The sequence below is a fragment of the Ziziphus jujuba genome, chromosome 3 (assembly GCF_031755915.1).
Source record: "Ziziphus jujuba cultivar Dongzao chromosome 3, ASM3175591v1".
In the NCBI taxonomy this organism is placed as follows: Eukaryota; Viridiplantae; Streptophyta; class Magnoliopsida; order Rosales; family Rhamnaceae; genus Ziziphus; species Ziziphus jujuba.
The window spans coordinates 33,982,949-33,992,922 of NC_083381.1; positions in this window are offsets into that span (position 1 = coordinate 33,982,949).

Sequence of the window (9,974 nt, forward strand, 5' to 3'; positions counted from 1 at the left end):
CATGGTTGGTAATCAAAATTTTTCTTCTAAAATCTTTGGTAAATAGAAAATTTTTTTCTTCTAGTTGCCAGAAAAATGGCAAGTCAAAACAACCAAAAACACTCTCTCTTTGAATTTTTTTTTTTTTAATAGAAATCTTTTTTTGTTGGATGGATGGAGTTTGGGAGCGGGTTTTTTGGAAAAATGACCATCCCGTAAAACATTTTTTGAAGAATAGCAAAAAAAAAAAATTTTTTTAAATTAGCCAACTTAGAACAAAAATATCCTTAATCAAATTGAAAATTACGCAATATGGTTTTTCTTATCCTTTCTTTTTTCCTCTAAACATCCATTCATATCGGTTTATCTCCCATTCGCCGCTTACTCCTTGCATCTCATCTACTCTCACTCTCCCTTTCTTGTATTTTTTTCATTTCTAAAACTAAACTGAGTAAAAAATTTCTCTTTTTTCTTATTAGATGAAACTGAAATATGAGTATGTATTTTTTTCTTTTTTTTCTTGTATTTTTTGTTAGTTTTGTATTTTTTAAGATTTTAATTTAATATAGGTATATAAAAAATTAGTTTATGAGCTGTTATATGTAAGTTTAAAGATACTTAGGTGACATATGGTTTGAAAATGGAGGAAAAATTGTGTAAAACTGAAAAATTGAGAAAAACAGTAAAAACAGAGGAAATTTGGCGAAAAAGATGAACTTCCACCATTTTCGTCCAATTTGTTAGTTTCCGCCAGTAGGAAAACGCTATATTTGGCAGGAAAAAAAAAAAAAAAAACCAGAATCGACTTTTTTAATACAGTTAATATGTTTGTTTAGTATTATTCAAAATTTTGTATATTTATTGATTTAGTTTAACATTATTTATTTAATTTTATAGTAAAATAGAAGATGATAATATTGTAATTACGGTTTTATACAATGGAACATTGGTACAAAATGATGGTGGTAATTGGGAATATCGAAATGGTAAAAATATAATAGTTTCCGTTGGCAAGAGATGCACAAAATCAGAGTTAGAGGATGAGATTTTCAATTCTATTAAAATAGATCGAAATGAATATTTGCTAAAGCTAAAATAGATATATGAACAATATGCAGAAAAGTTGGATCCTACAGAAATACGCTGTGATAGGGATGTGAAATGCTTTCTTCAAGAAATTAGGAATGAAGGAATGACAATGATGCGAAAGTTGAATATGTATCTAGAAATGTTCATCAAATAGCATTTGCTTCAGATAGTGGGAGTAATCTTTATTCTTTTGCTTGTCCTCCAATTGGTGTTCGTCTATCACAAGTTTTCTGTACTAAACCTATTCAGGCTACATCTCAGGAAATTATGGTTCACGAAACTCAGTTTAGAGATCAAGTTGATGTTCTTGGGGCCTGAATATCATTTAACATCCACGAAGGAGTTGATGTTGAAGGTGACTATGCTGAACGGTTTCCTAATGATAAAGAGTATGAGTAATTGCATAATATTGATCATTATGAGAATTACAATGCAGCAGGGGATGATGTTGATCATAATGATGTAGATTTTGATCATAAGTTGCCGGACACTGATAATGATATGCATCCTGAAATGAACAATGAAGGAGTTGATGATGTTAGGGCTAATCGTGCTACAAGTGACCACATATCATCGAGCAACAGAAGTGATTCTATGGCCATATTTTTGTCAAAGTTCATTGGCTATGGGAGCGTTGTAGTTGGACAATTATTTCGCAACAAACGTGACTTACAGAATAAACTGAGTATCTATTGCATATGTAAAAATCAGGAGTTCAAGGTGACATGGTCAACTACACAACGGTATGAGGTTGTATGCTAAGAAAATACTTGTAAATGGCGACTACGTGCAACCATATTTAAAAATGGAGAAATATTTGTTGTGAGAATTTTTGATAATGTACACAGTTGCTTGTTAGATATCGTGCATCGAGAACATAAGCAGGCCAGTAGCCAGATTATCGAGCAATGTATCAAATCTAAATATGAAAGGATTACACGTGTTTACAAACCCAAAGAAATTCAACATGATTTTTTTGCAAAAATATGGGGTGACCATAAGCTATAACAAAGCATAGAGAGGTAAAGAGTATGCACTTAACAGTGTTAGGGGATCTTCAGAGGAGAATTTTGGTAAGTTACCTGCCTACTGTTATGAGTTAGTGTCGCAGAACCCTGAGACTCTTACACGTATCAAAACAAACGATAATAATAATTTTGTATATTTTTTTATGCAATTGGAGCAAACATTAAGGGATTTATATCCCACATAAGACATATGTTGGCTGTTGATACGACTACATTTAAAGGGAAATATAAAGGGTACATGTATATTGCATCGGGCATGGATGGCAATAAGCAAATATATCCTTTGGCTTTCGACATTGGAGATAGAGAGAACGAGCAAGCATATACATGGTTTTTCCAAAACCTCAAGGATGAAATTAGAGATTTTCTGGATTTGGTGTTTGTGAGTTATAGACACTTCGCTATTGAAAAAGCATTACGCAAAGTTTTTTCCAATGCATACCATGCGCTGTGCACCTACCATATAAGCAGAAATATTAAAGCAAATGGACATGCTAAAGATGAAACAACAATACAATGTTTCATGCTCGCAGCTAATGTATATTTGGTTGGAGATTTTGAGTTTTATATGGGGCAAATTAAAGTAAAAAACAGTAGGGTTGCCCAGTACATTCGATCATGTGACCCTATAAGGTGGGCACATTCTCTTTCTCCATGTAGAATGTACACTATCATGACCACCAATATTGCAGAAAGCTTGAATGGTATTTTGCTAGATGCTAAAGAAATGCCAATAGTAGCATTAATTGAGCACATATAGGATTTACTGCAAAGGTTGTTTTATGAGCGACGTACTACAGGTGCAAAATTGATGAAGCCTGTGACTAACCATATAGAAGAGCAACTCAAACTTTGAAATTTGGAGTCTATCGGACTACGTGTGAAGGCCATTAATAAGCATGAATTTCTTGTGGAATGTGAGAGTTTGAGGGGTACAGTTAATCTCCAATCAAAAACATGCTCATGCAAAGTCTTCGATCTTGATCAATATCCTTGTGATCATTGTATTGCTGCTTGCAGAGAATGCAAAATTGCTCCTTATAGCATGTGTTCTCATTACTACACCGCGGATACATATCGTACAGCTTATGCTGAATCTCTTTACCCTGTGTTAGATGAAAAATAGTGGCATGCTCCGGATGACATGGCAAATCGTATTGTTCTTCTACCGAGATGGACACATAGGCTAGCCGCTAAGCCGAGAATGCAACGCATACCATCCGAAGGTGAAGATGTTATTGGACGTAGATATAGCCGATGCGGTGGTGTTGGACATTATAAACAGATATGTACGAATCCATTGTCTTATGCTTCGAATTAGGAAGTTTTAATTTAGTGTTATGGTTTAATATGTTTTGATAATTATTTTATATCTTAGATATTATATGTTCTACTCAACGATGGAAGATTTATTAGCAATTTTTTTTTTAGAATTTAATCTCAAATGAAAAGAGGCTTTTTGAAGTTAATTTTAAATCTTTAGTTTACATTTCATTTTATGAAATGTCCAAATGATTTTGAAAAGAAAAACAAATATATATCATTTTTTCTTTTCTTTAAAATGGTTATTGATTTTAAGCATCAATACATTTTTTGTTAAATCCATCTGCATCTTATATAATATTTGTCTCCACTTTCAATTTTTTTACCCCACTATTAACTTAAATAATCTATTAATAATTGATTTTCCAAGTGGAGGAAATTAGTTTCCAATAGAAGTAAATATTATTCAATAATTTTCGCTTGGAGGAAAATGAATTTTTGCTTTGAGGAAAAATTTTCCGTCTGGCGTAAAATTATCTAAAAGCTTCAATTGGTTTCATATGGGATTTCCGACTAGAGGAAAAATTTTCCGCCTATTTCCTCCAACAAGTGGAAAATTTCTCAGAATCTGCAATTGAGCTCGTAATATATTTGTGCATAATGGAATTCTAATAAATAAACATGGCACATTTTCTATAAGGTTAATTAGTTATCCTTACATCAATAACACATCGTTATCTTCGTTAAATGAACATTATAAGTGCCATTATCTTTACAATTAAAAGTCTAATATAATAAAAAATATGCATCTATAAACATGATAAAAGTAAAGAAAAATGCATCATCACCAAGCTCATATGCTTAATAATTTGTTGTAAGTTTTACTCTTTTTCTTCAGTAGGATATCCACATTCAACCATAGGAAATTTTCTTTTTCAGTTTGAAATAAGTTTCTAAAGTAGGAACCAAATTATCAATAGCATGATTATGAGTCAACTATCTAGTTTCTAGAACTCACTTTCCATATCACTCATGGAAGAAAAAAAAAAAGTACATACGTAAAAACCTAAAGGGAAAAAGGAAATGAATTGGAGCAATGAAGAAGAAGAATCTAAATGTATACCTTTTTATATCTTTTTCCCTTTTAAATGAAAGCTTTTTGCATAATATATTTATTCCACTTCGCTTTATTATTTAGCCACACGAAGCCTCCATTGAAGTAAAACAACATGAGGATTTTTAAATTTGCAAAGAGTACCTAGGAGCAAATAAGCATTGACAATAATAGTTTCCAAAACACTACTCAAAGACAAGAAATTTTTTTCATAAATGGAGTCAATCATAACAGTGTTTGGAAGCTTTACTCTTCTATATTTCTTCCTCAACTGGTTGATACATTCAGGCCTCTTCTTAGTAGTCCCATCTCTATGTTGCTCACTCCACGCCTACAACATTCCACACATCCCCAATTCCCCGTTAGTAGAAATAAAACTTGGCCAATCTAAAATCTTTACCTTTACCCATTTCCATAACCAAAAACCCAAAACAAAGGTTCAAACTTTGGATTTCTTTTTTTTTTCTTTTCTTTTCCCTCAATTTTCTCATCAACCAAACACCAGAGAATACATTGAAAAAAATATGAAATTAAGTGTAAAAAAAAAAAAGAAAAAAAAAAGCTCTGTGCCTCCTGAATGATATCAAAGAGAAGAATTGCTGGAGTAGCATCACTAGAATAAGCAGTACAAGTTTTGAGGATTCGAGAAGCAATCCAATTTCAATTGGGTCGTTTGGTCTCTTTTCCATTTCTAATTTTGGGATCTATATTTTGGTCTTCTTCTTCTTTTTCTTCAGGTGATATTCTGGATCTGGCATATTCTATGAATCTAAGAAATGGGTCCTCCTCTTCTACTTCCAAATCTTCAATGGCCATGTCTAAATCCTTTTTTTTTTTTTTTTCCCATTGAGTTTCATATATAAAATTTTCTTGGATTAATTATCCTGCTAAAGCAAAATTCCAATATTACAACAGTTCATAAATAACTAACCACTAGCCCCAAAAAAAAAAAAAAAAAAAAAAGTAGAGAAAGAAGGAATAGGTGGTTGCGGCGGCATCGGCACGGACGCAACCTGCGGTTGTGGCGACAACTAGCTTTTGGTGGTGACGGCAATGGTGCAGATGCGGCGATGGCAATGGTGTTGGTGCTGTGACGACTGGCTCTTGGTGGCAACGATAATGGTGCAACTGCAGTGATGACTAGCTCTTGGTGGCTATGGCAATGATGCGGCTGCAATGACGACTGGCTCTTGGTGGTGACTGCAATGGTGTTTTTTGAAAGGGAAATTAGAAAGAGAAAGCCTTAGCTAAGTTTTGAAAGGGAAAGCAAGAAAAAAATTAAAAAATATATAATAAAGGATATTTGGTCCAAATGTGTTAAAAGTTGGTTATTTAAAAAAAAAAAATTTTTTTTTGCTATTTTTCAATTTTAAATATGACAAGTGGTTATTTTTCGAAAAAATCCTTTGGAATTACCATTTCTAGTGCCACAAAACATGAACAGGCATTTGGGCTAATCTTCGCACCCAATCAATTAGAAAGTCCAAACTAAATTGGGTTATGTTGCCCTAGGCCCATTGCCATTTTATTATTATTATTATTGGCCCATTGTCATTTTATTATTATTTTTTTTTTTTTCCCTTCATTGCTGACAAAGATTACGGACATTGGGGTTTGTTGAGCATTTTTTTTTAATTAAAAAAAAGAAAGTTTGAAATGAATGATTTGTGAGTGTTGTTCTCTTTTATTTTTTAAATTTTTGGTCGGGGTGTAAAGTATACCAGGCAATATTGTAGTGTTATTCACCAAAAAAAAAAACAAAAAAATATGTGATACTGTAATGTTTTTTAGTTATATTATTTAATATACTGTAAGAGGTTTGTTGATAGAGAATTTTGGCAAGGGCATAACTTTTCAAATGTTTCTTTAATAAAGGATTTTGATTTATCTTCTTTATAATATAGATAAACTGCCAATCTATGTAAACTCTTGTGCTTATTTTGTGTTAATTTATTCTTCTTGTCTATTTTATTGCTTCTTTTGACAAATATTATATATATATATATATATATATGTATGTATGTATGTATGTATGTATGTATGAAAAAAAAAAAAAAAAAAAAAAAAAAACCAAACCTCAATGCATGATATCCAGGTACGAGCAAATAGATTGGAAGTTTTTAAATTGTGACGAAGAAAGTATAAATTCGAGTAGCACAATTCTTTGGATCAGAAACGAACGTGTATATGAGCTTTGCACAAAAGGAGGCTAGAATAAATATAAGAAGGTTAAATAAATTAAAAAAGAGTAGAGTAAACAACGTGGAAAAGAGAAAGATTCAATATTTGATGATTCACTCCCAATTTACCAAAAAAAGTGGCAAGTAGAAAGTGGTTGATAACCATTTAATGTTCCATGTTTCATGGTGTAAGCAGTTGATGGGAGTTTAATTGTCAAATAGATTGAATAATAGTCAATTGCTTTTATTTAGTGGAGGTTCAATTTTCCACCAGTAACATGTTTTGTATTTAATGTATGTTGTCTAAAGTTTCTATCGGAGACCAAAATGATGTTTCGCATTGGATTTTTTAGCTTTTTTTATCCAACCGGTATCTAAATTTTTGAAACAAAAATATATCATATTCCCAAACATGTTTATGGAGTTTTCCATAAACTTTTTTAATACTATTTTCTTTTTTATTCCTGATGACATTGTATTTTGTTGATACTTGGTTTTATTTCACGACACTTATATTTGTTTCTTTTTAATAAAATGAGTTTGAAATGTAAATAAAATTCTTACCATAAAATTATACATATATATATGGTATCGGTTAAAAAAATAATAATAATAAAAAATAAAATAAAAAAGAAAGAGCAACTCACGTGGATTCACCGGGAAATTTGGATAATAGTGTTTTTTTTTTTTTTTTTTTTTTGGCTCTAATGGTAAACCGGGAAATTTGGATGATAGTGTTGGTGGATAATAAAAGAGATAATTCCATTTTACCAAAAAATAATAATAATAATAAATAAATGAATAAATAAAAAGAGAAATAAATTTTTTACATGGAAAATGAGATGCCACGTGTTTGAAAGTGCAGAGGTTTTATTTAGAAAAGATCTTAGGATCTCAATTTTCTTCCTAGTCAATGTTGGGTTGCCACGTTAATATATCATAATTTTACACGCATAAAGGGCATATTTTATTTGATATGCGAATATAAGAATAACATTGAAAATAGTAATTTAGCGGAAATAAATCATTTAATTATCACATTTATAAGTTTAAAAGTTATGATTTGAAGTTTGATAAATTTTGTTATTGATTAGTGCTTCAAATTGATACCTATGATATTACAAAAAACATCTTTTTGATGTATCAAAGAAAAAAAAAAAAAAAAATATATATATATATATACATACATATAAATAGGAATGAAATAAATATTTCATAAAACTAATTAATCCTGTGTTTGATATATTTTTAATTTCAAAAATATTTATTTTATAAAATAAATATTTTCATATGTAAATTATGAAAATTCATAATGCCACATAAACATAAACAATATGAACTGTATTTGAAAAAAAAATTGCTCTTGAATAAGAATGTTTAGATAAATATCAAGTTGATATAGTTAAAATATTATGAAAATGCATATTTACTTTTGAAAATTTTGTCCGATATAATGAACTTTCATTAAAAGCAACCCTTTTTTTTTTTAAGAAAGTTATTTTTTAAAAAAAATTGATAAAATAGATATGATTAACTAACGGTCATAAACTATCTTTTGCAAATAATGTTACAATTTATTGTACATTTATAGTATCTATATTTAAACAATGTTACTTTTCATTCCGTATAAATAACAATCCATATTAATCATTAAAGATATTTTTAAAAAGCTTAAAGTTGGTAATTCTTTATTTAAAATATAAATATCCTTATTATATCTAAAATATTTTAAAACTAGATTGATTATTCTATACTAAGATACATAAATAACTACAAATTTTGGTTTTTTAGTTATGAAGAGCACTCCCCATATAAAATTTTTTATACTTATATCTAAATACTCTTTATTTTAAGTGAAAAACATGAATGATATTTAATATGCTATATACAATAAATTTTCAATTGCATTTCTCCATCCTTATTTATTTATTTTTCCATAAACAGAATAATCTACAAATTCCAAACACCTCTCTTTCCTTAACCTTTGAGCATTTTGAATTTCCTGGGATTAAATGATAAAGTTTTCAAATGTTACAAACACATGAATATCAAAAAAAAAAAAAAAAAAAAAAATTGGTTACAAACACGTGAAGGCCTTGATGATTAATTTTCATTGATGGATGATTATGGTGATGATTAATTATTTGGTTTTGTGCATTTGATTGGGTTATAATTGCGAGGCTCTGTGCCCAAGAATTAGAACTTCATGTTTAAAGTTCTTGTACTAATATTCTATTAAACAAAAAAACGTTCTTCTACTAATTTGGCAGTTGTCTTTGACGAAAATTTTGGTTTCTTCCATTTTTAATTTGGTAAGGGTGAATTTGTGATAATTTCAAATTTTCTTAAATTTTGGAGAATTGAGATTATTAGAAATTTCAAGAGAGAATCGTGATTGGAGACCTATCGTGTACAGAAACCATTTTTTTTCACCTAAAATAGAAAATTGTTTGAATATAAGTACAACAATTGAAAAAGTTTTAAAGAGAACAAATTTGTCTCTTTAGATTAACTAAATTTAAAGTTGTAAATAGATTCAAAAGATTTGAGATAAGCTTGTAAATAACTCGGATTTCACTCGTTTTAATTCGGCTTGCAAATAATATGAGACAATTTAAAAAATAAAAATAAAGCTTAAAAAATATGCGAATCAATCTCGAATAGCTCATAAATAACTTAGCTTGAATTTATCTTTAAATGCATATTTATATATTATATTATTAATTTAATCAGCTAGAGTACTTATAATATTAATTGAATAATATAAAATGGTTATGATATATAAATGATATAATTATTATTTAATTTTATAAAATAAATTTAATAAAACAAATTAAATGTATTAATAATTTAATGATTAAAAAAATAAATTAATTAAATGTTGATTTTTTTTCTTACTTTGATCATAAAATGAGCTAAGTCAAATTAAACTCAAATTTTCTATAAACAAGTCGAGCTACTCTTGAATAACATATTTCAAAATTTGACAAGCATGGGCCAAACTTATCATTTCAAAAATTATGCAACTCTAGATAAATTTAAAGACTATGGTCATTTGTCAAAATCCTTTATATGGGAAATGCTTTACTTTAATTAATTCTTACCAAATTTGATATTTTTAAAAGAAAAAATTATTATTAAAGATTAAATATTGAATCTAATTCAATATAATGACTAAATATATTATATTTTCCCTTCTTTAATTAATCCTATGAATAAGTATTCATTAAGAGATATATTCAATGGGATTGGTTCAATTAATATATCGCCATTCATATCTAAACCTGAAAGATTATGGATATAAAACACCAAAATAAAGAT